Below are 25,439 nucleotides of genomic sequence, written 5' to 3' on the forward strand. Positions count from 1 at the left end.
GGAAGCCTTTAGGTTTGTAGCATCGCTGTAATAACTCGACACTCCAAATGGAAGGTACGCCGGCTTCCGTTCGCAGAATCCCACGTCGCGGCGAAGCTTATGGCGGGATAATTCCGTGCCTGATAAAACTCGACGTAGGCCCACTATATGAGCATAACTTCGCCGAGCGGTGACTTTGATGGCTTGTAATTAGAGGGTCCAGCTAAACGCTTTCCGACCTCGCTCCGCTTAATTACACATTACAAATGACAGCGGCTGCAACGCCCGAGAGATATGCACGGCAAGCGGCCACGTCTTTTTTTTTCCCAGAAACGCCGAGAATGCGCGGCGTGTGGTCATACCCGACCGCAAATGGCTGATCGATGCACCGTATAAGGAATTTCGCGTTGATGTCTGCGCATCTAAACAAGATATTGCACTTGTCTGGAGTGGAAACTCCACCGTGTTGTGGTGTAGGCGTGTCCCAGCTCTTGGTTCTCACGGTTCTCTAGCGAGGAGTTATGCGTGGCGGTCTGACACAAATAGAAACAGCCTTTTGGGCATGCAAACCGGGACGGATGATTGTGATTTAAAATGTGTACAGCTAGAAATTACGAACGTGATATACACTAGTCTATAACGCAGGATACCGACGGCAATAATTTAACAAAATTATGCTGTCAAACGTATCATCTTAATTTTCTAGCCACGAGATGGAGCCATTGCTTACATATTTATGCTGCGAGACAGCTGCCGACAATTAAAGGAACGTTCAGGGAAATATTTAACCACTCGGAGATACGGACAGGAAGGTGTTCGTCAATTTATTCGATGAGCTCGAGCCTTCCCCTTCCTCTTCGTGACGTGGAAGCCTCGCTTGCATGAAGACTCCATTTCTCTCCCATTGCACCATCCTTTTTCTTCTTCTCAGGTGCAATGTCTACAGCAAAATAAGGAGAAACCAATTAGCGACATTATCACTGTTGTTATCGTCTTAGGCAGAATGTGTTGCACGACAAAGAAATTTACCCGCCAAATTTCATTACAATTTCTCGTCATTCAAGAATATTCAGTCATCATTATTCCCTCTGACCTAAGTGGCAAGTCGCTGGCATTGCAGCTTCTGCGTAGCCCGGCTTCGATGACGAGGGATCTCTGCTGCCCTGTTAAATACACCTAAAGTGGACCAGTCTGTAGGTTCGCAGTTTCACACATAATTCTGAAGAAAAAAATGTTCAAATGTGTTTGAAATCTTATGGGATTTAACCGCTAAGGTCATCAGTCCCTAAGCTTACACACTACTTAAACTAAATTATCCTAAGGACAAATACACACACCCATGCCCGAGGGAGGACTCGAACCTCCGCCGGATCCAGCCGCACATAATTCTCAAGACGAAACTATGAAATACGAGAGGCGTTCCAATAATTTTTTAAAAAACAGATTTGTTTTTTTCGGGATTCCTACACTCCAAATTATTCCCCACTCTTTTGGTTACAAAACCCTATTTTTCGGCGTAATTCTCATTCAGTGCGACGGCCTTGCGCCACCTTACTGGGTGGGTCCGTATGCCTATATGCCACCATTCTACTAGTCGACGTCGTAGCTAATGTCTTGCTGAATCAATAAACCCCCGCCACTCACGTACTGCTTCCAGCGGTGTGCATCCTTCATTGGGCCAAAGAGACGAAAGTCGGAAAGTACGAGATTCGGGCTGTAGGGTGGTTGAGGAAGTACAGTCCAGTGAAATTTTGTTAACTCCTCCCGACCCCTGATGACGTACGCAGCCTCTGTCTGGGGATACGACTACGGTCGCAGGTTCGAATCCTGCCTCGGGCATGGATGTGTGTGATGTCCTTAGGTTAGTTAGGTTTAAGTAGTTCTAAGTTCTAGGGGACTGATGACCTCAGAAGTTAAGTCCCATAGTGCTCAGAGCCATTTTCTGGGGATACGTTGCGCCCACACGCGTGCGCCGTCTGCAGCTCGTACAGAACAAAGTACTCAGTATCATCAGCAACGCTCCGCGCTACACACGCACCGCAGACCTTCACCGGGAATATCGGGTAGATACCATCTTGCAGGTATTCCAAAAACTCCCTACACGACAGCACAATAACACGAGAGACTCGCGTAACCCGTTTGTCCTCTGGGTAACTACGACCACAACCATAGATGGAAACATAATAGACAAAAGACACTATTGGCAAAGAACTAAACATCTATGGTCCGTAGCACGCTAACACGGCAGTACTGGCGAGCCCCTGCCACACAGCTACTACGGGTAACCCCAGATGCTCGACCCGCCGAAAAGAGGAAATCGCACGGAAACCGTACTGTACACACCACGCAAACCAGCCACACACACCCCCTACACTGTGAGCCGATCTATGACTGATCCCCCTCTAATGTATGACGATCTTGAATTGTTACACGGACGCAGCAACTGCAGCAAGCCCCACAACGAGCTTCCGCAACGACAAAGGTAACGATGCACGATACCTCGCACTAACATAACCACACCTTACATGCACTGTCGCAGCTAACAAGCCGCTACTGCCCTTACTACCCGTCCTACTGTCGCAGAGATTTTTTTCCCTTGGCGCTTGCCTTGGCACGTTTTTTTTTTCCTCTGCCCTTACAACCGCTACCCTTTGATCGCTTTCGTCTATCTCCTGATGGACCATGTTAATGAGTAATCTTACCCAGACGCATGGATAACATCACAGCCCGCATCCTGTGACTCCTGATTCAAAAACTAACATGTTATACTGAGGATACAGTAGAACTTTTGGTTTGGTCACCACGTTGGTGTGAGCGTGGAGGGGCCCCATCCTAATTTAAAAAAAAAAAAAAAAAAATCCTCTCGGGCTCGCAAACTTGTTTTAGGCCTTAGGTGGTCATGGAGAAGAAAAAGTTCTCTTGCATTTCTGCGGCGACGAACACGCTCAATCCTTACTTCGGTTTCCTGAGGGTAGCACAATATACTTCAGAGCTAATCGTAGCACGATGAGGGGGGACATAAAACACAACAACACCTTTAGAGTCCCGGAAGACAGCCGCTATAATTTTATCGACTGAGGATGCGGCTTTGAACTTTTTCTTCGGAGGAGAGGTAGTGTGGCGTCACTCAGTGGATTGCCGTTGTGTTTTCAGTTCGAAGTAATCATCACATATTTTATCGCCTGTGACAATATTACACAAAAAATATCACGAGCGACCTTGTAACGCGCAAGCAGTTCCACACAGATGGTCCTTCGTTGCTCTTTATGGTCTTTTAGACTGCGAGGAACCCCAGCGGACACATACCTTATATAATACACCTCTTGAGTAGCCCAACTGGTGGACGAATATGTTAGCTCTACCATCAGAGACGACCATTTCAGCGCGGGATGTCTGACTGTGATCCCTCGATCACCTGGAATAAGAATTTGGCCTCTGATGCGATGCTCTATTTTTCTTCCAAGAGAACTTCAGTGACAGCTCCCTGCTTGGAACGCATCTCCGTCACAGGCCCCACTTTGAAGGCTAAGTAGAGCCCGCCACCTATCGGAACTTCATGAAACTTTAGGGGTTGAATCGGAAATAGTCCACCATGGCCCACAACAAATTCTTCATTTTTGTAGCCAAAACTGTCCGAGAAAAAAAGTGTCGAATCACTTGTTGAACGTCCCTCGTATAATTGTGCTGGACTCTCCGCTCCTTTTACAATCTAAGGCGCTCTGCAGGCACAGTTTCTTGGCAACAAAATAAAAGTGTTTGGAATTATCTCTCACTTCTATACTCTTTGTAAACTGAAATTTCCTGAAGTGCTTTCCACCCTCACCTACCTTGGCCTCACCATTGAGCGTCGCCTCACCTGGATCCCTCATCTCCTCTCCATCCAATCCAAAGCCCACAACCGCCTCTGACTCCTCAAACTCCTCTCTGGATGGACATGGGGGTTGCACCCCTCTACCATCCTCCATGCCTACAAATCCTTAATCCGTCCCATCCTCTGTTATGCCAGTCCTGCCTGGATATGTGCCCCCCCCCCAAAATTCTATAAGTCCCTCCAGATCGTCGAGCGTCACGTACTCCGCCTCGCCTTCCGTATACGCCTCCCATCCCCCACGCGGATCCTCTATGACATGATTCCTTTCCCCCATCTGCTCCTATTCCCCAAACATACCCGCATACTCTACACCTCCTACCGCCTTGATCCCCCTCACCCCCTGGTTGCTCCTCTCCTCTCCCATCCCCACCCCCTGCCACGTCTTCACTGTTGTGTCCCCCAACCCTCCATCTCTACACCCTTCATCTCCTTTCCCAAGGTGGCTTCCATCAACTCCCCCTCCCGAATGATGCCCTCTCTCCCTCCATTTATCCCTCCTATCAGCTCTGATCCTCACCCGCCCTCCTTTCCCCAACCTTTTCCTTGGCTCCCTCTCCCCCCCCCTTCCATCCTCTTTTTTCCCCACCTACCCACACTCTGCCCCCCTTCTCTCCCCCGAGTCCTTTTGCATTTCTCTCTTCTGCCTTTCTCCATTCCCTCTCGCGTCTGCCCTGCCCCCCCCCCCCCCCCCCCCATTATGAATCCTCTCGCTCCATGTTATCTGTCTGCTTCCTGTGTATTTTATTCGCTTTGCCAACCCGTTGTTTTATGTTTTAACTTTCCACACTTTTCCGCCGTTTTACAATTTCAATCACCGTTTTATCGCCTGCTTTTATTGTTTCTTATCTTCTTTCTTACGTTTTAAAAAGTCTGTAGGCTGCAGAGCAGCGTAATAAGCTGCTGCAAGCCCGCCCCCTTTGGGTGAAGTCGAAAAACAATAAAGGAAAAAAAAGGAAATGTTTTTCGAGATATATTTGAAGGTTAATCTCATGAACTTCTGAATGGTTTTTCATGCAGTTTTCACTGACAGACATACTGAGTCACGAGGAAGGTTGTGTTTATAATTTATTAGCGCTACGCCAGACAAGTCCCCAGGTCGTAGTACCTAGTGCAGCCTGCGAAGCTGGTGTGGTTTGCTAGTTCCTTGCATGTACTTGCAGTATACTAGGTTTCATCATGTGATGTAAATTTTGTGCTTTTGGTTTCGTTTTTAGAAATTATGCGTGAGGTTAATAATTTTTATTGAAACTTAGAACCACCTCTTATTCGTAGTGGCAGAACAGGTTTTGTGGGGAAGCGCTCCTCAAATTATTTTTTGACATTTCTTGAGGCTATTTTTCTTCTGACGTTGCAACTCCAGAAATGCGTTTTACGTAATTCATGTAAAGTATCTTCAGTGGTGGTAATTTCCGCTTGATATCTCGCTTACATCGGGAAATGCCGTCTGCTAGCACGTCGTTTCTGTTTTTCTTCTTAGACAGCGCTATTTATGGTTTAATATTTAGTTGTTCCGCAGGACTATGCATTTCTTATGTTTTGCACACCACACTTGCTTTTATACTTCTAGTACTTTTACTTTTTGACACTTCGTTTTTTAAAAGAAAAAGTATTTTGAAATAAAATAAGTTGAGTCGGATAAATAACTTCATCTAAAATGCTTAGATAACATTCAAAATATTTTGCCTTGATAAAATCCGATTACAGATATTTATCCACCCACTTAAACACAACCATTTGGTATAGAAAACAACAAAATTATGCTATTTTTTTACATTTTAGTGGAGATTTCTGTTTTTTGTATTGTTTTTGTCGTACTATCTTCAACTCCGTTAAAATGTACTATGGACATGATTTGTAAGTTGACAGAATTAGCAATCTGTGAGCGGCTCCATTCTCTATTAACCCACCCATTTTATTCTTTCTGCACGCCCAACACTGTCACAATACCACTGAACTATCATTTCTCGGAGCGTACGTTTCCTCTCTCAGTGTTTTCTTTTAATATCTTCGCACCTTCTTTTTTAACATACTACCTGTAGTTTATAACACACTCAGTTTTAACTACATTTCCTAACAATTTTAAAAATATGTAAGCTTATAATGTGTTTTGAGAGTATAAAATATTTGATCAGGTGAACACCCGCACCTGATGGATATATTTAGAGAATAAAGATCTGATTGACTTGCTAGTATCTTTGGTATTAAAATTAATTTGGCTAAAGAGCAAAAAGTTGTATCGCCGCCAAACAATCGTCGCCTTGAACGGAGTCCGAGTGAACCATCAGTAAAGGAAAACTAAATATGAATTGCGATTTTTTCTTATGTAACATATAAAAGGATAGAATAACAGGGTGCAGTTATGCGACGACAACATTATTTTCAAGAGAAGGTCACCACCTTTAACTTAGCCGTCTGGGGATAGTGCAGCACTAGATGAGCTCCACCAGGGCACAACTCAGATAGTGGTGAAGAATCAATGCAGAATAACTGCTTTGCAACTCTATAGGACTATCTTCGTAAGAAATCATACGGCTGTTGTGATAGTTGTCTATCAGCAAAGCAGGTGTTAAAATGATTCTTTAATACTCCTTAGAATTGTGTGACAGAGTGAGACCTGAAAAGTTGTTCATATTTTTACTTCGTTAATGGACCGCTGCACGACGTACATTATGTGTGTTATGGGCGCTGTAAAGTATTCCATTTTAAAATACAGCTATTACAAAGATCCACATTTGAATCAGTGTTCGTAACCCGGCACTAACTTTTCACGAAGCTTCGCTAGGGGGATTTGGCCTCGATCCACAATGAAATTCGAAGACATCTGAAATCAAACGACGAGAATGGCGTGAGGCCTTCTTTCAAGAAACATTCAGCAGTTCTCAACTTTTTTTTTTAAATATCTAGGTAAATCTGGCTGGCTGTGACGTCAACAGACACTGTAACCAATGACCCTGTGTCTATGCGAAGGCCTAACTGACTACAATGGCAGCTGGAAGGTGTATCCTTGATGATGCCTTGGGAGACAGTTCCTCAAGTCTAGAGGGTTTGCAATGAAATGACAAGAATTTTACGACGAAACGGATTGATACCTGCCACTCCCAGCAGTATCGCCAAATGCATTTCACTGTTACTCTCGATCACCTATTTCTTCTGTTCTGCTACACATTTCTTCCATTCTTTTCCCATTGCAAAATTTATTCTTTGAATTACCCCACTTTTTCTTTAGTTCAAATAGTTCTGAGCACTATGGGACTCAACATCTGAGGTCGTCAGTCCTCTAGAGCTCAGAACTCCGTAAACCTAACTAACATAAGCACATCACGCACAGCCATGCCCGAGGCAGGATTCGAACCTGCGACCGTAGCGCCTAGAACCGCTCGGCCACACCGGCCGGCTTTCTTTAGTTAATAGCAACGTTCTCATATACACATTCTTGACAATATCAGATTCACATATTTCCCCAGAGCGTGTTTGGTGTCCCTGCTCGTAATTATAGTACTTTCTGTAAACATCCCCTTCTAACTTTATTTACGTTACATTTAAATTTAGATTTCTGATGTTTCTTCTTAAGTATTCGTAACTTGTACAGAGGAATGCTGAAGTTAGGTGGGTCGATCACGTAACTAATGAGGAAGTACTGAACAGAATTGGGGAGAAGAGGAATTTGTGGCACAACTTGATTAAAAGAAGGGATCGGTTGGTAGGATATGTTCTGAGCCATCAAGTGATCACAGGTTTAGTATTGGAGGGCAGCGTGGAGGTTAAAATTCGTAGAGGGAGACCAAGAGAAGAATAGGCTAAGCAGCTTGAGAAGGATGAGGTTGAAGTAGTTACTTGGAGATGAAGAAGCTTGCACAGGGCTGAGTGTCATGGAGAGCTGCGTCAAACCAGTCTCCGGACTGAAGACCACAACAACATTCGTAGCTTGCAGATTATTGATTTCGACATTCATTGTCTAGCTATAATACTAATCCATTTCCAGTCTGTCACACAGTTTTGATCTTCTAGGGAGTTTTAAATCAGTGCTCACTACGCTGCGGAACGAAAATTCATTCTAAAACCATAATTCCGTTATCCAAGACTTTTCACCATTGACATTCTTAGACTCACAGTGACTCTTACACAATTGCATCTCTTTTGCTATGCTATTTGCCGTTTTTGTTCAGTTGAGAGGATACTGCCTGTGATTTCCTTTATCTCAAAATTTTGCACACCGCTCTCGCACTGTTCCTTTGAATCCCATTATTTAAAGGAATATTAGGAGGAAGAGGAGGAAATTAATGTTTAACATCCCGTCGACAACAAGGTCATTAGAGATGGAGCAAAAGCTCGTATTAGGGAACGAAGAGGAAAGAAAGCGACGGTGCTCATTCAAAGGAATCATCCCGCCATTTGTCTGAAGCGATTTAGGGACATAACGGAAAAAATACATCACGATGGGGGACGCGTGTTTGAACCATCGTCCTCTGAATGCGAAGCCAGTGTGCCGACCACTGCTCCACCTCTCCCGGTGGAATATTAGTTCAAGCTACTTGTGTACTTAAATATACTTCGCACTATATTGTTACTATGTACTGTCTTCCCAAAGTAGTACAGTCCAAATGGGAAATTGCAGCGTCTCTCGGTATTTTTGATGCTTCTATTCTTGTTGGTTGATGCGAACTGAGCACAACCAGTTAGCTCTATCTGTTCGAACTTTATTGGATAGTATCAGCGATTTTTTTCAATTAAGAAGCAACGGTCCAAAAATAGTCACTGAAGTAGATGAGAGGAAAGCAGGGCAAAAAAGAACTTCTACTATATCCACGACAAAAGCGTTAAAACAAAGAAAATGATGTTTCATTTTATCTCGTAGATAGCTGTGAAATACTGGAAGAGATTTCAGACAGTTACATATACATTAAAAATAAATAAATAAATGAAAAGAAGGATGGAGCCTGTAATATCTGTGAACCGGTAGAGATCTGAAGTACGGAGATCACGAAGAAGCAAAGAAAATGGCTTTAGAATAAAAGCTTGGGTAAAGTTTGCTTGTGGCAAAATATCTTTATATTTTTTTCATTATCACGCAATTAGAACAGAGTATCCAAGAACAAATTTTCAGTAAACTTCTGTGATGCAGTCACTGGCTTTTGTGGAATCCCACACACAAAATGTGCGGGAAATTATAAAGAAATGATGTACAACACAGGAGATGTGCAAATACACCACTGGCCATTAAAATTGCTACACCACGAAGATGACGTGCTACAGACGCGAATTTTAACCGACAGGAAGAAGATGCTGTGACATGCAAATGATTAACTTTTCAGAGCGTTCACACAAGGCTGGCGCCGGTGGCGACACCTACAACGTGCTGACATGAGGAAAGTTTCCAACCGATTTCTCATACACAAACAGCAGTTGACCGGCGTTGCCTGGTGAAACGTTGTTGTGATGCCTCGTGTAACGAGGAGAAATGCTTACCATCACCTTTCCGACTTTGATAAAGGTCGGATTGTAGTCTATCGCGATTGCGGTTTCTCGTGTCACGACATTGCTGCTGGCGTTTTTCGGGATCCAATGACTGTTAGAAGAATATGGAATCGATGGGTTCAGGAGGGTAAAACGGAACGTCGTGCTGGATCCCAACGGCCTCGTATCACTAGCAGTCGAGATGACAGGCATCTTATCGTGCAGCCACGTCTCGATCCCTGAATCAACAGATGGGGACGTTTGCAAGACAACAACCATCTGCACGAACAGTTCGACGAAGTTCGCAGCAGCATGGACTTTCAGCTCGCAGACCATGGCTGTGGTTACCCTTAACTACGCATCACAGGCAGGAGCGCCTGCGATGGTGTACTCAACGACGAACCTGGGTGCACGAATGGCAAAACGTCATTTCTTCGGATGAATCCAGGTTCTGATTACAGCATCGTCATGGTTGCATCCGTGTTTGGTGAAATCGCGGTGAACGCACATTGGAAGCGTGTATTCGTCATCGCCATACTGGCGTATCACACGGCGTGATAGTATGGTGTGCCATTGGTTACACGTCTCGGTCACCTCATGTTCGCATTGACGGCACTTTGAACAGTGGACGTTACATTACCCTTCATTCGATCCTGCGAAACCCTATATTTCAGCAGGATAATGGACGACCGCACGTGCAGGTGCTGTAAGGGCCTTTCTGGATACAGAACATGTTCGACTGCTGCCCTGGCCAGCACATTCTGCAGATCTCTCACCAATTGAAAACGTCTGGTCAATGGTGGCCGAGCAACTGGCTCGTCACAATACGCCAGTCACTACTCTTGATGAACGGTGGTATCGTGTTGAAGCTGCATGGGCAGCTGTCCCTGTACACGCCATCCAAGCTCTGTTTGTGTCAATGCGCAGGCGTATCAAGGCCGTTATTACGACCAGAGGTGGTTGTTCTGGGAACTGATTTCTCAGGATCTATGCACCCAAATTGCGTGAAAATGTACTCACATGTCGGTTCTAGTATAATATATTTGTCCAATGAATACGCGTTTATCATCTGCATTTCTTCTTGGTGTAGCAATTTTAATGGCCAGTAGTGTTATAAAAGAAATGTGCTGAGACATTGTAAGTGGATCTTTCACTTGACGTTTTGTAGTGCCGTATTAAAGCAAAACCGGCTGCAATATTTCCCGTATCGAATGTGACAAAAATCGAGAGCAGAAAATTTCATTTTATGTCACCCAGAAGTACTGGATTTAATCCGTGATGCCAGCGCTTCCCACTTTACGCTTCATACGTTTACCATTGCGAAACCTGCCGTCCACCATGTAATTCGCAACATGCAATAAACAGTAAAGAGTACTGCTGTGTACAAAAGTTAGTCTCCCCGCTGGGTACGTCACTTAATAATTAGAAAGACGCGACGTAGCGTTTTTTGGGTCATACCTTGCCACCGTAATGACTGATAATTGTAAAGTGAGGGAGCTGAAATTGAATTAGACATGAGACGTAAAACTTATTCCCATTACTTTCAAGTACTTACGTAAAGTATAAGCTACCTCTACAGGTTTTTGCAAGTGAAATGAGAGCGTCGCTTCTCTAAATGTGAAGAGCTGCGCCGTGGGCCGGCCGGGAGAAGTCGACGATAGAGATACTGCGGTTTTCGAGACTACGAAGTTCAAGCGTTCAGCGTTTGTTTCAAAGATTTTGGTGTTTCCATACAGTTCGCTGGTGTATACGGGTATCCTGTTGACAACTGTTGCATGGTGCGTTTATTTAATTTAATTTACTTATTTTTATTTTGATACGTCCTTGATTATGGAGGATAACCCCGATCTCTCAGACTGATGTAGGTCTGCTCGCACACTATTGCAGATTGAGCACTACTTACAGGAACTGGTCGCATTTTTATTGTAATCAGCAAAACGTGCCATAAATCAATTCGGAAGATAAAATCAGGCGTCATAGCCGAGAAATCTACAATCGACACAATGAATGGCGAGGCTAGATAGACTCATCATACAAATACGTACGAATTGGAAAGTCCTTGGGAAAGTGCGCTTTATATTAAACATAGAGAACAAATAGCAGCGACACAGTACAATATTTTTTACGAGAGTCGTGAGAGGCAACTAAGATAATGCCACCGGAAGCACATGTAGTTGTTTTACTTACTGTTATTATTGTGTGTTTTAACATTCTACTGCAAATCTTATTTAGGAACATTTACATGATTATAAGCAGGCAGAAGTGCGCACGTTGAATATGATGATGGTGTTTGGTCTGTGGGAAACTCAAATGCGCGGTCATTAGCGCCGACACAAATTAGATTCCAGTAAGCCCATTGTCTCCCCTCTGCTCACCAACACTGGTACGATGCCGCACATTCAGAAACACTTCCCTTCATCCCTACCCCTACACACACTCAATATCCTATTTCAACGCAACTTAACCAACTGCCTCTCCCCGACAGTGAGATTCGTTCCGATATTTATCCCTCCTACCAACTTTAACTCTTCCCCAAGTATCCCTTTACACATCAGGTCCCTCTCTCCTTTCCCGTCTCCACCCATCCCTATCCCTTTTCTCTTGTAGCCACTACGCTCCTCAAACACCACGCTACTCCTTCCCCTCTGTCTTTCCCATGTCTGTATTCTCACTTTCAGCTTCAAACCCTACCTATCATCTCCACTGTTTCCATAGCTAACAGCTCATATCTCCTTACCCGTTCCTCTGGTACAATACTCACCAAGTGCAAATACTTCAGATTTTTAGGTGGAAGTGCAGTGCTTCACGGTCTCTTTGTCAGAAGAATTTCATCTTTCTACGACGTGTTTTTCAAATCTATATATTTTCGTTTTTTTTAGCTGTCCGTCTTTTATTTTTAATTTAAAATAGGACAAGAGCACCAAATTTGTTTCTCATTTTATGTTTTTTTAACAGCTTGGCCGGCCGGAGTAGCCGAGCGGTTATAGGCGCTACAGTCTGGAACCGCGAGACAGCTACGGTCGCAGGTTCGAATCCTGCCTCGGGCATGGGTGTGTGTGATATCCTTAGGTTAGTTAGGTTTAAGTAGTTCTAAGTTCTAGGGAACTGATGACCTCAGAAGTTAAGTCCCATAGTGCTCAGAGTCATTTGAACCATTTTTTTTAATAGCTTGACTGAAGAGCGGAATGTTGTGCGGCTGACAGGTCAGCATTCCGTCCATATGAGGTGAGAGGGCTGAAATAACAGTGAATGGAAAAACTAGCAATCTGCAGTGCAAAACACTTACCTGAAGATGGCTGAATACCGTGATAAGAAGTCGGCGTCATCCGTCTAGAATATCGAAACCTTCACGGAATACTCTCTACGACGTGAAAATTTGAAGAATAGCTAAGAAATTCTTTTGAAATTGTTTCTGTGAAATTCCTGTAGTGTGTCTTGATTTATAATCAATTGCAAGAACCAGTTTTCGGAAAAGCGATCCGTTGCGCGTGATATGTCGCCATACTATTTGCAACGCGTGAAACCTTCAGCATTGTTAACGACGTTTCCTTCCCGAGTGAGAATCATACGAAGAAATGTTACTTTCACAAACCTGCCTTCGCGCGATGCCCGTGGTGCACGGAATTTGTAAGTTCCGAATGTTGCTGCGATCGGTATCATCCAAGCAAAATCAACCAAATCTTCCTGAGGAGTAAACATACGAATAAAAAGGAAGAACTAATATAAGAATGGATATAAGAAAGAAATAAAAGAACATAAAAATATATAATTAATGTATGGTAATTACTGTGAAACTCAGTTGTAATTTTACAATTACTATAACGCTCTTGTATCCCCTAACTTGATAAGAAACATTCGTGTAGTATCCTTCTACGGACTTGGGTATGAAAATGAAAAAAAAAAAAAAACTGGAATTTGGTTTCAAACAAGGAGCGCATATGTGAGGGGCCGCAGTGCTAGCCACGGTGCCACCTCGGCTGAGATTATTTTGCCCTAAAAGCCATCCAAATTACGTCTAAAACTGCTTCCTCAGAAATGGTCGAGTATCTACGGATAAGCCGAGAAACTGGTTCGCTTATTTTGACGCCTCTTCCAACGAGCGAAGTTTCTGGGAAATCGGTTTATGGCACTTGTCGTGTTCTCCCCGTGAGTGGCTAAAACGTATGGGAATAGCTGTTCCATTTTGATCAGGTGCTATCTATGGTTCCTGAATGTTGGGATTAGATGCCGAGTATGGCCTTGAGTATAGACACGATACCTTAGCAGTCTGTTACAGCCAGACGTGTAGTGAAGACTGCAGCGTCTTGAGTTTGAACGTGAGACGATAAACTGTATAAGCCACATGGGTCATAGCATGTTGGAGGCTGCACAAAATCTCTGGTTCACGGTGTGAGCAGTATTGGGTTTGGATTTCCAACACCGCAGAGACAATATTTTCACTCGTTTAAATGCCGCATACTACACCCACAGTTGTTTGAATTTCTTTGGAAATTTGTGGTAAGTTCCTGTGGAACCAAACTGCCGAGGTCATCGGTCGCCAGGCTTACACGCTACTTAATCTAACTTAAACTAACTTACGCTGAGGTCAACACACACACCCACGTCCGAGTGAGGACTCGAACTTGGGCTACGCGACATCCCCAGAGCCCCACTGGGAGATCGACTGTCTACTATTTGGGTCAAATGGACGCCTGTTTGAGTGTGGGGTGTGAGAATGCCATTTCTGGGAATCTGTAACAGTCGTGTGGAGAGATATTTGTGGGGTGATGGGATGTGTTGAATTTGAATGTGTTGAACTTTTTGCGGATCCCAAGGCATTTTACGTAGTTTTTTGCTTTCACACTTGTTGGCTTCGACAGCTCACAACCAAACTGCCTTTTCCCAATCCAACCTAGGCCTTGGTCTAAGCTACAGGTCAGTTTGTCACATCAGCCAAGTTTGTTTTATCCTTGTCGTTCGATGGCTTCGCCAGCTCACAAACAAACTGTGGCATTCCAAAGTAACGTAGACCTCTTCTGAAGGTGGTCAAACCAGCCTGCAACTGGTAAATGCAAAATAAATTACCATAATTATTGGCTGATTATACTTTTTAATATTTCATCGTGGTTAGAGATGTACCGCGATGTACGATACTTTTGAGCTCTAACGGCCAGCGATGCTTGCTTTGTATCTCCTTTTAAAATATGGACATATTCTCAACAATTTTCGAAGACTGCGCGCCCTAATCGCAAGACCATGAGCGCACAAAAAATTCCATCGCTTAGGATTGGCGTGAGTAACTTAAGTAATACTAGTTATTTAAAATCAAAATCGATATGTCGAGCAAGTTTCATGAGACTTATATTTTTCTCATTTTCTACATATCAAATTAGCATTTCTTCTAAATGGCTCTGAGTGCTATGGGACTTGACATCTGAGGTCATCTGTCCCCCGGAACTTAGAAAAACTTAAACCTAACTAACCTAGGGACATCACACACATCCATGCCCGAGGCAGGATTCGAACCTGCAACCGTAGCGGTCGCGCGGTTCCAGACTGTAGCGCCTAGAACCGCTAGGCCACACCGGCCGGCAGCACTTCTTCAGAAGAGTTTTTAAAGATAACGTTACATCAGAGCAAGTCCATGTCCATTTTATCGCAAGTTAACAACAAGGTTCAATACATACATTTCCTCTATTTCGATGCGAGCAGAACTGACTAAACATCTGAACCTTAACCACTTCCTTTAGTCAATAGGCGCTCTTTGCTTTGCACTCTTTACTAGATCCACAGATGAAAGTGTACTCTGATCTCAAGCAGGTAATAAATGTGTGGTGTTCGGAAATTCCCATTACAAACTTCTAGCACTTGTAGAGGGGACGAGTAGATAATATTTTGAATCGGTACTCATATCCACCGTTTCCGTGCTACAACCATTCGAAAACATGTCAGTAAAGTCACCGCTTTTACAAGTAATTGGTTAGACGTGACCCAGTACATCACTTGCTTTACAATTCCACTCATTAATAGTCAAAGAAATTGCTTGTGTACTCGTTCTCGGATTCTCTTCAACGTGATGCAGTACGGCCTTTTCCACTTCGTGTGTGCGGCGTCTCCTTGGAGCACCACAGTCACGTCTGCTGACGGTGGAGGTATCATTTCTCGAAGCCGTTGCGTGATTGTGGAGAAAAGAATATGCGATGGAGTCGGACACTGTGGAGAGCGATCTTGATAAAGGCGGTGAACAGCTCATCCGTTACGGTGAACATAGCGGTGTATTCTGCGAACGTGTAAGCAGCCATATTGCTCTAACACTCGCAGGCACGTGAATGAGGCTCAAACCAAGCGAGAGAGGTAGAGAGACATCAAATGACATTAGGCGATCCAATGTAACCGCCCCCACCATGACTACCCTGTAGCATACCTACCCAGAAAACATGTTTCCAAGAGCTGTAGCACGGAAACAGTACGTTCCCGGACATGGGATACCTATTCAAAATACAGCGTTATTCTAAATGATCGACCCATTTTCAAAACTTTGTATTCATTCAAGTACATACCCAAAATCAACAAACTTTATACCAATGAAAAGAGGAAGTTCCAAAGTTTTTTTTCATAATGTTTGATATCAACTTAATAAATGTAATAATTTGTATTAATTTGTAAGTAATTAACTTTCAATAATTATTTAATAATTAGAAATTTGATAAATGTTATAAATGTTCAATGTAGCCACCGTTGGCTCATGGCAAACATCGGCGCGGTAGGCAAACACGTCCCACTCACCCGAAAGTGTATCTACTGTTGGTGAATGCATGGCAGCAGAGATCCGGTTCCGCAGATCGTTCAGAGTGTTTGGTAGAGGAGGGACGTACACAGCTTCCTTTGCATAACCCCAAAACGAATAGCCGCAGCGTGTGAGATCAGGAGATCTCGGTGGCCAGAAATGCAGATCCAGGTCCTCAAGTCCGCGGCGACTCGTCCAGCGCCGAGGAAGGGAGTCATTCAAAAGGCCTCGTACATCACGGTGCCAATTGGGCGGAGTTCCATCCTGTTGGAAAATGAAGTCCTGGGAATCTTCTACAACTTGAGGGAACAGCCATTGTTCCAACAAGTCCAGGTACGTGTTTCCCGTTACAGTTCTTTCCGCAAAGGAAAATGGTACATAAACCTTCGTACGGGATACCGCACAGAACACGTTGATCTTCGGTGAGTCTCTTTCGTGTTGCAATGGTGAATGTGGATTTTCCAAACCCCATATGCGAATATTGTGTCTGTTGACTTTTCCACTAGGGTAGAACGTAGCTTCATCGCTAAAAATTACTGACTGTAGAAATGCGTCATCCTCCATCGTTGCTAGCACGTAACCACAAAATGCGAGACGCTTCTCTTTGACGTGGGGGTTGAGAGCCTGCACAAGTTGTAATCGGTAGGCCTTGTACAGTAAACGTCGTCTCAGAAGCCGGCCGAAGAGGCGGAGCGGTTCTTGGTGCTTCAGTCTGGAACCGCGCGACCGCTACGGTCGCAGGTTCGAATCCTGCCTCGGGCATGGATGTGTGTGATGTCCTTAGGTTAGTTAGGTTTAAGTAGTTCTAAGTTCTAGGGGACTGATGACCTCACAAGGGAACCTCCCCATCGCACCCCCCTCAGATTTAGTTATAATTTGGCACAGTGGATAGGCCTTGAGAAACTGAACACAGATCAATCGAGAAAACAGGAAGAAGTTGTGTGGAACTATGAAAAAATAAGCAAAATATACGAACTGAGTAGTCCATCGGCAACATAGGCAATATAAAGGAAGATGTAAGCGCACGGTCGCCGTGGTCCCGTGGTCAGCGTGAGCACCCGAGGAGCGAGAGGTCCATGGTTCAAGTCTTCACTCTAGCGAAAATTTTACTTTCTTTATTTTTGCAAAGTTATGATATGTCATTCCGTTTATTGACGTTTCTGTTCACTGTAACAAGTTTAGTGTCTGTGTTTTGCGACCGCACCGCAAAACCGTGCGATTAGTAGACGAATGGACGTGCCTCTGCAATGGGAACCGAAAACATTTGATCCAGTAAAACACGTCTTATATATTCCATACGACCCTGGTGACGGCATGTGCGTCACATGACAGAAATACGTTGTGGACCCATCTAACTTGCACACTTGGCGAATGGGTAAAAAGATTCTTCTACCTTACCTGATTTAGGTTTTCTTGTGGATATGATAATCACTCCCAAAAAAGTGATGAAAACATAAGAGTGTGTCACATAAACTGCAACAAATGAATGCAACAGTTTCACAGTCGCACAGTTTCCTCTGTGCTCTCTCAAAACATATGTTTTTAATGTTTTCAAATTTTTCCGTGTGTAGACCTGTATACGTCCAAGGAAATCTGAACATGTCCTGGAATTTTGGAGAGCGAAGTTGATTATGTTTGAGTGCCTGAACTCTGATAATTGCCTGAAAATAAAAAGTTTCAGTTGATAGAAGACTTGAACCAAGGACCTCTCGATCCGCAGCTGCTCACGCTAACCACGGGACCACGGCGCTACTGAGCTCGCATCATTCTAAAAGTTGCCTATGTCGCACATGGACTACTCAGTTTGTATATTTTGATTATTTTTTCATAGTTACACACAACTTCTTCCTGTTTTCTCGACTGATCTGTGTTCAGTTTTTCAAGGCCTATCCACTGTGCCAACTTATAACCAAATCTGAGGGGGGTGCGATGGGGAGGTTCCCTTGTCAGAAGTTAAGTCCCATAGTGCTCAGGGCCATTTGAACCGTCTCAGAACTTTCCTTACAGTTGGTTGGGGTATTCAAAGTTCTCGTCTGGCTCTATTGGTAGACTTACTGGGACTGCGCATAAAACTTTCTTGAATCCGTCGGAAATCATCCTCCGACACACGCGGTCAGCCTGTGCTTTTTCCATTGCACGCAATACCAGTCTGTTTAAATTGCTTAAACCAACTGCTAATTCTTTTCCGAATTGGTGGTTGAATACCGAATTTGGTACGAAATTCCCGCTGAACTACAATTTGCGACTCGCTTTTCGCGAACTCAAGAACGCAGAAAATCTTGTGCTCCACAGTCGCCATCTCACTCACAATTGACAGTGAAACGGAATGATGGCCCTATTGCCGCGCGAACTCTACCGGCCGCTTCTGAAACCATCACCGCCCGCCCACCCGCTGCCGCCCGCCAAAAACTTTGAATCTTCCTCGATTCATTGGTATAAAGGTTGTTCATTTTGGATTTGCACTTGAATACGTACGAATTTTTGAGTATGGGCCCATCATTTAAAGTAATCCTATATTAGGTACTCACTCCCCTCTAAATGCGATAGAAGTTTGTAACGGGAATTTCAAATGGTTCAAATGGCTCTGAGCACAATGGGACTGAACATCTGTGGTCATCAGTCCCATAGAACTTAGAACTACTTAAACCTAACTAACCTAAGGACATCACACACATCCATGCCCGAGGCAGGAGTCGAACCTGCGACCGTAGCGGTCACGCGGATCCAGACTGAAGCGCCTAGAACCTCACGGCCACACTGGCCGGCCAACGAGAATTTATTGGACACTCTGTGTAAAGAGATGTTGTAGTAGGCTTCAGCAGCCGACTGCCGATATCACATCCAATGCGCTACTTCGATTTTTGATTGCTTTGTGCACAGGCTTTAAGTGGCAACGTTGAATAAAATCTGTGAAAAAAATCTGAACGAATATCAAGAGAAGCGTAGTGATATTGGAGCATACCGTCGATAAAGATAACCAGATACTTCCAGCCTGTTTACATCACTACGATCGGTTAGGTACCAGACATGTCAACTGGTCGCGTTTACTCCACGGCATGGCCCAGCTGTTTGCAGCTAAACGTCCGGTGTTCTCATAACAGCGCGTGGCGTGTACGCTTGCCTTATCAGATCCACAGTCGGGCCGGCGCCGCGTTTGAAAGCCTTTTGAATGCCCTGGTGCAAGTAATTGTAGGTTAGGCCGCTTTAACGGCTTTCAGAATAGAATGAGGTAGTCGGCAGCGCACTGGAATCAAGATTATAAAGCACGGCCGACGCGCGGTGTCGCCTTTCTAGCTGACCGGTCGAGGACTCGGTTAACAACGCGTTCGAAAGCTGAGCCGCTCGTGAAAGTAAAGAGCGGGCACCCGCGTGCGAGTGTGACCTTATCTAGAAAGCTGCGCGGACCGCCCTGGGAACCGACTGGTAGCAGCTCGGCTCCCTCCCCTTCAACAGCGGCAGTCGTCATCGCAACGGAGAAAGCCATCAGGGCGGAAAGCGCCTGCGAGGGCGCGGGGCTGCCTTCGCTACTCTCTTTCTACTCCTGCGGGCAGACGGCTAGCTCCGCATGATCTGCTGCTTGTTGGCCAAGCTATAAGGGAAAAAAAAATGGAGCTAATAAAAGAAAAAGACAAGGAATTCTATCTGGGGGATATTATAGGCTAATGTAACAGTTACGACGCTGTGGTTTAGCAGCCATCCAGGGCTATGTAAGCTGCTCCGCTTGAGTCGATTACTGCCGCAGCCTACAATTATCGCATACACATGTAGCTAATAATATTAATGCAAACAGTTAGACTAAAACGTCAGCAGCGCTACCTAGTGTAACGCGTGTCAGCTTCCAAACGCAGCTACCCCTATTTCCGTACTACTACCGAAAATATTTTCCTTATGCTTTACCATGTCGGTGAAATGATTCGCGTTTCCACTTCATCTTTCTTTTTTCGTTTTCTTGCAACAAACTTGCACACTTTTCTCAGTAAATTAAGAAAAAAATGGTAATATAACGATCACACACGAAGTTTCTCGTAGGTCGTTGCAGCAGTGAACGGTAGGAAGCGACTGAAAAAAAAAGAAAAAAAAAACGCGCGTAAACTACTGGCTATTAAAATTGCTACACCAAGAAGAAATGCAGATGATAAACGGGTATTCATTGGACAAACATATTATACTAGAACTGACATGTGATTACATTTTCACGCAATTTGGGTGCATAGATCCTGATAAACCGGTACCCAGAACAACCACCTCTAGCCGTAATAACGGCCTTGATACGCCTGGGCATTGAGTCAAACAGAGCTTGGATGGCGTGTACAGGTACAGCTGCCCATGCAGCTTCAGCACGATACCACAGTTCATCAAGAGTAGTGACTGGCGTATTGTGACGAGACAGTTGCTCGGCCACCATTGACCAGACATTTTCAATTGGTGAGAGATCTGGAGAATGTGCTGGCCAGGGCAGTAGTCGAACATTTTCTCTATCCAGAAAGGCCCGTACAGGACCTGCAACATGCGATCGTGCATTATCGTGCTGAAATGTAGGGTTCCGCAGGGATCGAATAAAGGGTAGAGCCACGGGTCGTAACACATCTGAAATGTACCGTCTACTGTTCAAAGTGCTGTCAAAAATGGCTCAAATGGCTCTGAGCACTGTGGGACTTAACATCTTAGGTCATCAGTCCCCTCGAACTTAGAACTACTTAAACCTAACTAACCTAAGGACATCGCACACATCCATACCCGAGGCAGGATTCGAACCTGTGACCGTAGCAGTCCCGCGGTTCCGCACTGCAGCGCCTAGAACCGTGGCCGGCCAAAGTGCTGTCAAAGCGAGCAAAAGGTGATCGAGATGTGTAACCAATGGCACCCCATACCATCACGCCGGGTATTACGCCAGTATGGCGATGACGAATACACGCTTCCAATGTGCGTTCACCGCGATGTCGCCAAACACGGATGCTACCATCATGACGCTCTAAACAGAACCTGGATTCATCCGAAAAAATGACGTTTTGCCATTCGTGCACCCAGGTTCGTCGTTGAGTACAGCATTGCAGGCGCTCCTATCTATGATGCAGCGTCAAGGGTAAGGTAAGGTCAAGATAGTTGTTGTCTTGCAAAGTCCCCATCTGTTGACTAAGGGATCGAGACGTGGCTGCACGATCCGTTACAGCCATGCGAATAAGATGCCTGTCATCTCGACTGCTAGTGATACGAGGCCGTTGGGATCCAGCACGGCGTTCCGTATTACCCTCCTGAACCCAGCGATTCCACTTTCTGCTAACAGTCATTGGATCTCGACCAAGGCGAGCAGCAGTGTCACGATACGAGAAACCGCGATGGTACACATTTCTCCTTACACGAGGCATCACAACAACGTATCACCAGGCAACGCCCGTCAATTGCTGTTTGTGTATGAGTAATCGGTTGGAAACTTTCCTGAGGTCAGCACGTTGTAGGTGTCGCCACCTACTCCAACCTTGTGTGAATGCTCTGAAAAGCTAATCATTTGCATATCAGAGCATCTTCTTCCTGTCGGTTAAATTTAGCGTCTGTAGCACGTCATCTTCGTGATGTAGCAATTTTAATGGCCAATAGTGTAATTAGAGGCCTAAATCTGTTGCAGAATTATGTGACACGTTTTATGCTGACCCGTAAATCGATACCATGTGGAGGACTCGGGTACAATTTCCGATTGCTTGGCAGTATCGGGAATCGAACGCGGGTTCTTCGCATGGCAGCATGAATCCACTTGATGCGGCACTGGGACGTGTACTAGTGGCTCCACGGTCTGGAAAGTCAGCGAAACGGCAGGGAGAGCGCTGTGCTGAGCACATGCCTCTCCATATAGCTTTCACAGGACTCTGCAAGACAGGGGAAGACACGTCGGCCTGTAGACATTGCTTTGCTTCCACAGCCTGGCTTCTTGGAACGTATTATGTCGTTTTTGCAAAATGGAAACACTATTCATAAAATAAAAATATATTCCGTAACCATAAATCTCGCGAAACACAGGTCGCTCTTTTCGTCCATGAAATCCAGACCGACTTTGGCAGATGCCTGTCATCTCGACTGCTAGTGATACGAGGCAGTTGGGATCCAGCACGGCGTTCCGTATTACCCTCCTGAACCCAGCGATTCCACTTTCTGCTAACAGTCATTGCTCAGCACAGCGCTCTCCCTGCCGTTTCGCTGACTTTCCAGCACTGTCGTTAAATGAACAACGACTGCCGGAACTGATTTATGACTCGATTCAGGACATCATCACAGACGGAGCTCGACACACTGTTCTCCGCAGGATGAAACTGACTGACGTAAATATGATTTCGGGAGCACTGCAGAGGAGTGTTACGGATCTGTTACTGCTTAAGACAGGCATAAACGGTCCAACGAATAACTCTGGAAGTTCCATGGAGCTGTTCACAGACGGTTCTGTTGGCCATAGGAAAGCTAAAAGTCTGAAAACTGTAGCGGAACACCTGCGAGGATCAGTGACTGGTGCATGGACTAACGACTGACCGCGAACTTCAATAAGTGCATAAATGGTCGAAGCGACCCATTATTTTTCCGTTGCGCTATTGGCGATCAATCATTAAAATCACTAACAGCCGTAAAACGCCGACGGCCTTGCCGCAGTGGTAACACCGGTTCCCGTCACATTACTGAAGTTAAGCGCTGCCGGACTGGGCTAGCACTTGGATGGGTGACCATCCGGTCTCCCAGGCGCTGTTGGCAAGCGGGGTGCTCTCAGCCCTTGTGAGGCAAACTAAGGAGCTACTTGACTGAGAAGTCGCGGTTCCGGTCTCGTAAACTGACATACGGCCGGGAGAGCGGTGTGCTGACCACATGCCACTCTATATCCGCATCCAGTGAAGCCCGTGGGCTGAGGATGACACGGCGGCCGGTCGGTTCCGTTGGGCCTTCCAAGGCCTGTTCAGTCCGAGTAGTAAACAGCCGTAAAGTACCTAGAAGTAACCGGATCTATAGCGGGATGACAAGGTGATTCTATTTATAAGAAAACGAAATGCCAGGCTGAGATTCATTGAGAAAAACTCACGGAAATACAGTTCGCGCGTGATGGAAGTGGCACAAAACCAATTTGCAGAATCTGAGCACTGCTAATCGTCCTGGGACTCCTTCCATATTCTAATATTAGAAGGTACAGAAAAGAGCTAAGGAAGGGCGGCGCGTTTCGTCTCAAGACCGTTAGTAAACGAGAGAAGTCAACAAATTATACTGGCGGACGCTATCTCGTGAAGTGACCACTACCAAGAAAATCGTCGGCCTCTGTGGCCGAGCGGCTCTAGGTGCTTCAGTATGGAACCTCGCGATCGCTACGGTCGCAGATTCGAATGCTGCCTCGGTCATGGATGTGTGTGATGTCCTTAGGTTAATTAGCCTTAAGTGGTTATAAGTTCTAGGGGACTGATGACCTGAGATGTTAAGTCCCATAGTGCTCAGAGCCATTTTTGAAACAAGAAAATCAGAAAAATTGAAGTGCATTGGGTTCTTCCCATGCCCCATTCTGTATGACATGATGCAAAAGGTGGTTCCCGTATTTAACACTATCACTACATAAAAACTGAGCACAATGCCTGGCTATATAGTTAATTTTCCGTTGAGACATATCGAATAGACCATGATCAATCTCCTTCACATTCCAGACCACCAAATCGTTTGTCATTAATGACATGTATAGTACAGTAAGTGTGAAACTAAACTATGATGACACGATGAACAGCGATGATGAAATGATAAAAAAAACTAAATAAATGTACAAAACAGTGTGTATCGACGCAGTTAAATCGTCAAAAAATTTCATAGTAAGTGACTACGTTTCTCCTTACACATTTGCTATGAATGTGGGGTAGTGAAACGCTGCTTTCGTCAGCGACTCTAAGCTTCCGTGGCGTCACGCGGAGCCATACTAGTGCCCGCTTCCTCAATACGGCGCGAGAGCCAAGTTGCGTGGCGTTCTGCTTCGCATAATTAATCGGAAACGTCTACTGGCGGACCTGGTTTAATTATCTGCACTTCTACACACGTAAAAACAATCTAAAAAAGGGTCGAAGGTCTCGCTATGACCTGCAAGACAGAGTTAAATTTCTTACTACTCCAGTGTCAATAATGAAAAGCCCTGTTGCAATGTAAACACATTCAGAAAGATTCCGAGATCCGATACTGCAATATGATCACCCATTAACATTTCAATACATCGCCTCCAATAGTTTAATAGTAACCCAGCGGTTAATATCCACAACAACATAAAGGAACATAGTTGAAAGTCAACAGGGAAAGAGTCACACACAAACAACACTCTCAAATTTTCACAGAAGCAAACGCCTGGCATGAGTTAACCCTAGCCAAGTCCGTCACTTTTATCCAACATCACATATAGTTGGCTGATGGCCCTTTTTCTAACAAACAAGTCCACACTTACTTATTCGCAACGCTCGCGAGGAAGATAGTAAAGCGCCCGAAGATAACTCCAAGCCCGCGCCCGGGAACGAACTTCGCACTCTCTGTCTTCCATACTACAGCTAGTAACTTGTTTCATCTCGAAGGATCAACTGTTCCCGGTGTAAGAAGTTCACAAAGAAAATATCAGCACCACCCCAGAGGTTTGCCGGTCGATTCTTCAGTTTTGCGAGCTTCAAATCGCTCCACAAAATTATGTAACATTCACGACATAGAACAAATTAGAATAAGGAGCCGAACGTAGGCATTATCATTGATCGTTTCCTGATCACACAGCGCTTCTTTAGGATGCTGGTTCCTGGTAGAACTTTTGCGTAAGCTAAGGTAGGATAAAGTTCCGCCTTCTGGCCCTAGACAGGCCAACTGCGCCCCACAGACCACCGTGCTGTCTTCTGCCAATGGCGTTATGGCATGTGATATTGGAGGGGCGTGTGGTCAGCACATCGCTCTCCGGTTCGTTGTCGGTTTTCTTGACTTTGAAATCGTTGCTGATCAATCGAGTAGTTCCTCAGTTGCCCTCATGATGCTGAATGCACCACGTGCTAATCCTCCCACCACGGAAAAATCTGTGACATTACTGGCAATCGAATCTGGTTGCCCCACATGACAGTCAGCCGCGCTGTACACCCAGCCACGGAGGCAGACACTTTTCTTTAAAGTGTGTTGAAGAACATCGGTCGTCATGGGAAATCACAAGCCTCCGGCCACGACCTATTAAGACGATTAGGAAAACCCTAAAACCCTGCACGTCACCTCCAGGTTGGAGAACACATCCTTTCCCCAGGTACCGGATCACGTAGAAACATTAGACACCTGCCAACCACAGAGGTGCGGCCACGAAATAAATTGTTACAATATGTCTTGAGAGGAACACTTCGAGCAAGATGATACAAC

Source organism: Schistocerca americana, chromosome 1 (assembly GCF_021461395.2).
Source record: "Schistocerca americana isolate TAMUIC-IGC-003095 chromosome 1, iqSchAmer2.1, whole genome shotgun sequence".
In the NCBI taxonomy this organism is placed as follows: Eukaryota; Metazoa; Arthropoda; class Insecta; order Orthoptera; family Acrididae; genus Schistocerca; species Schistocerca americana.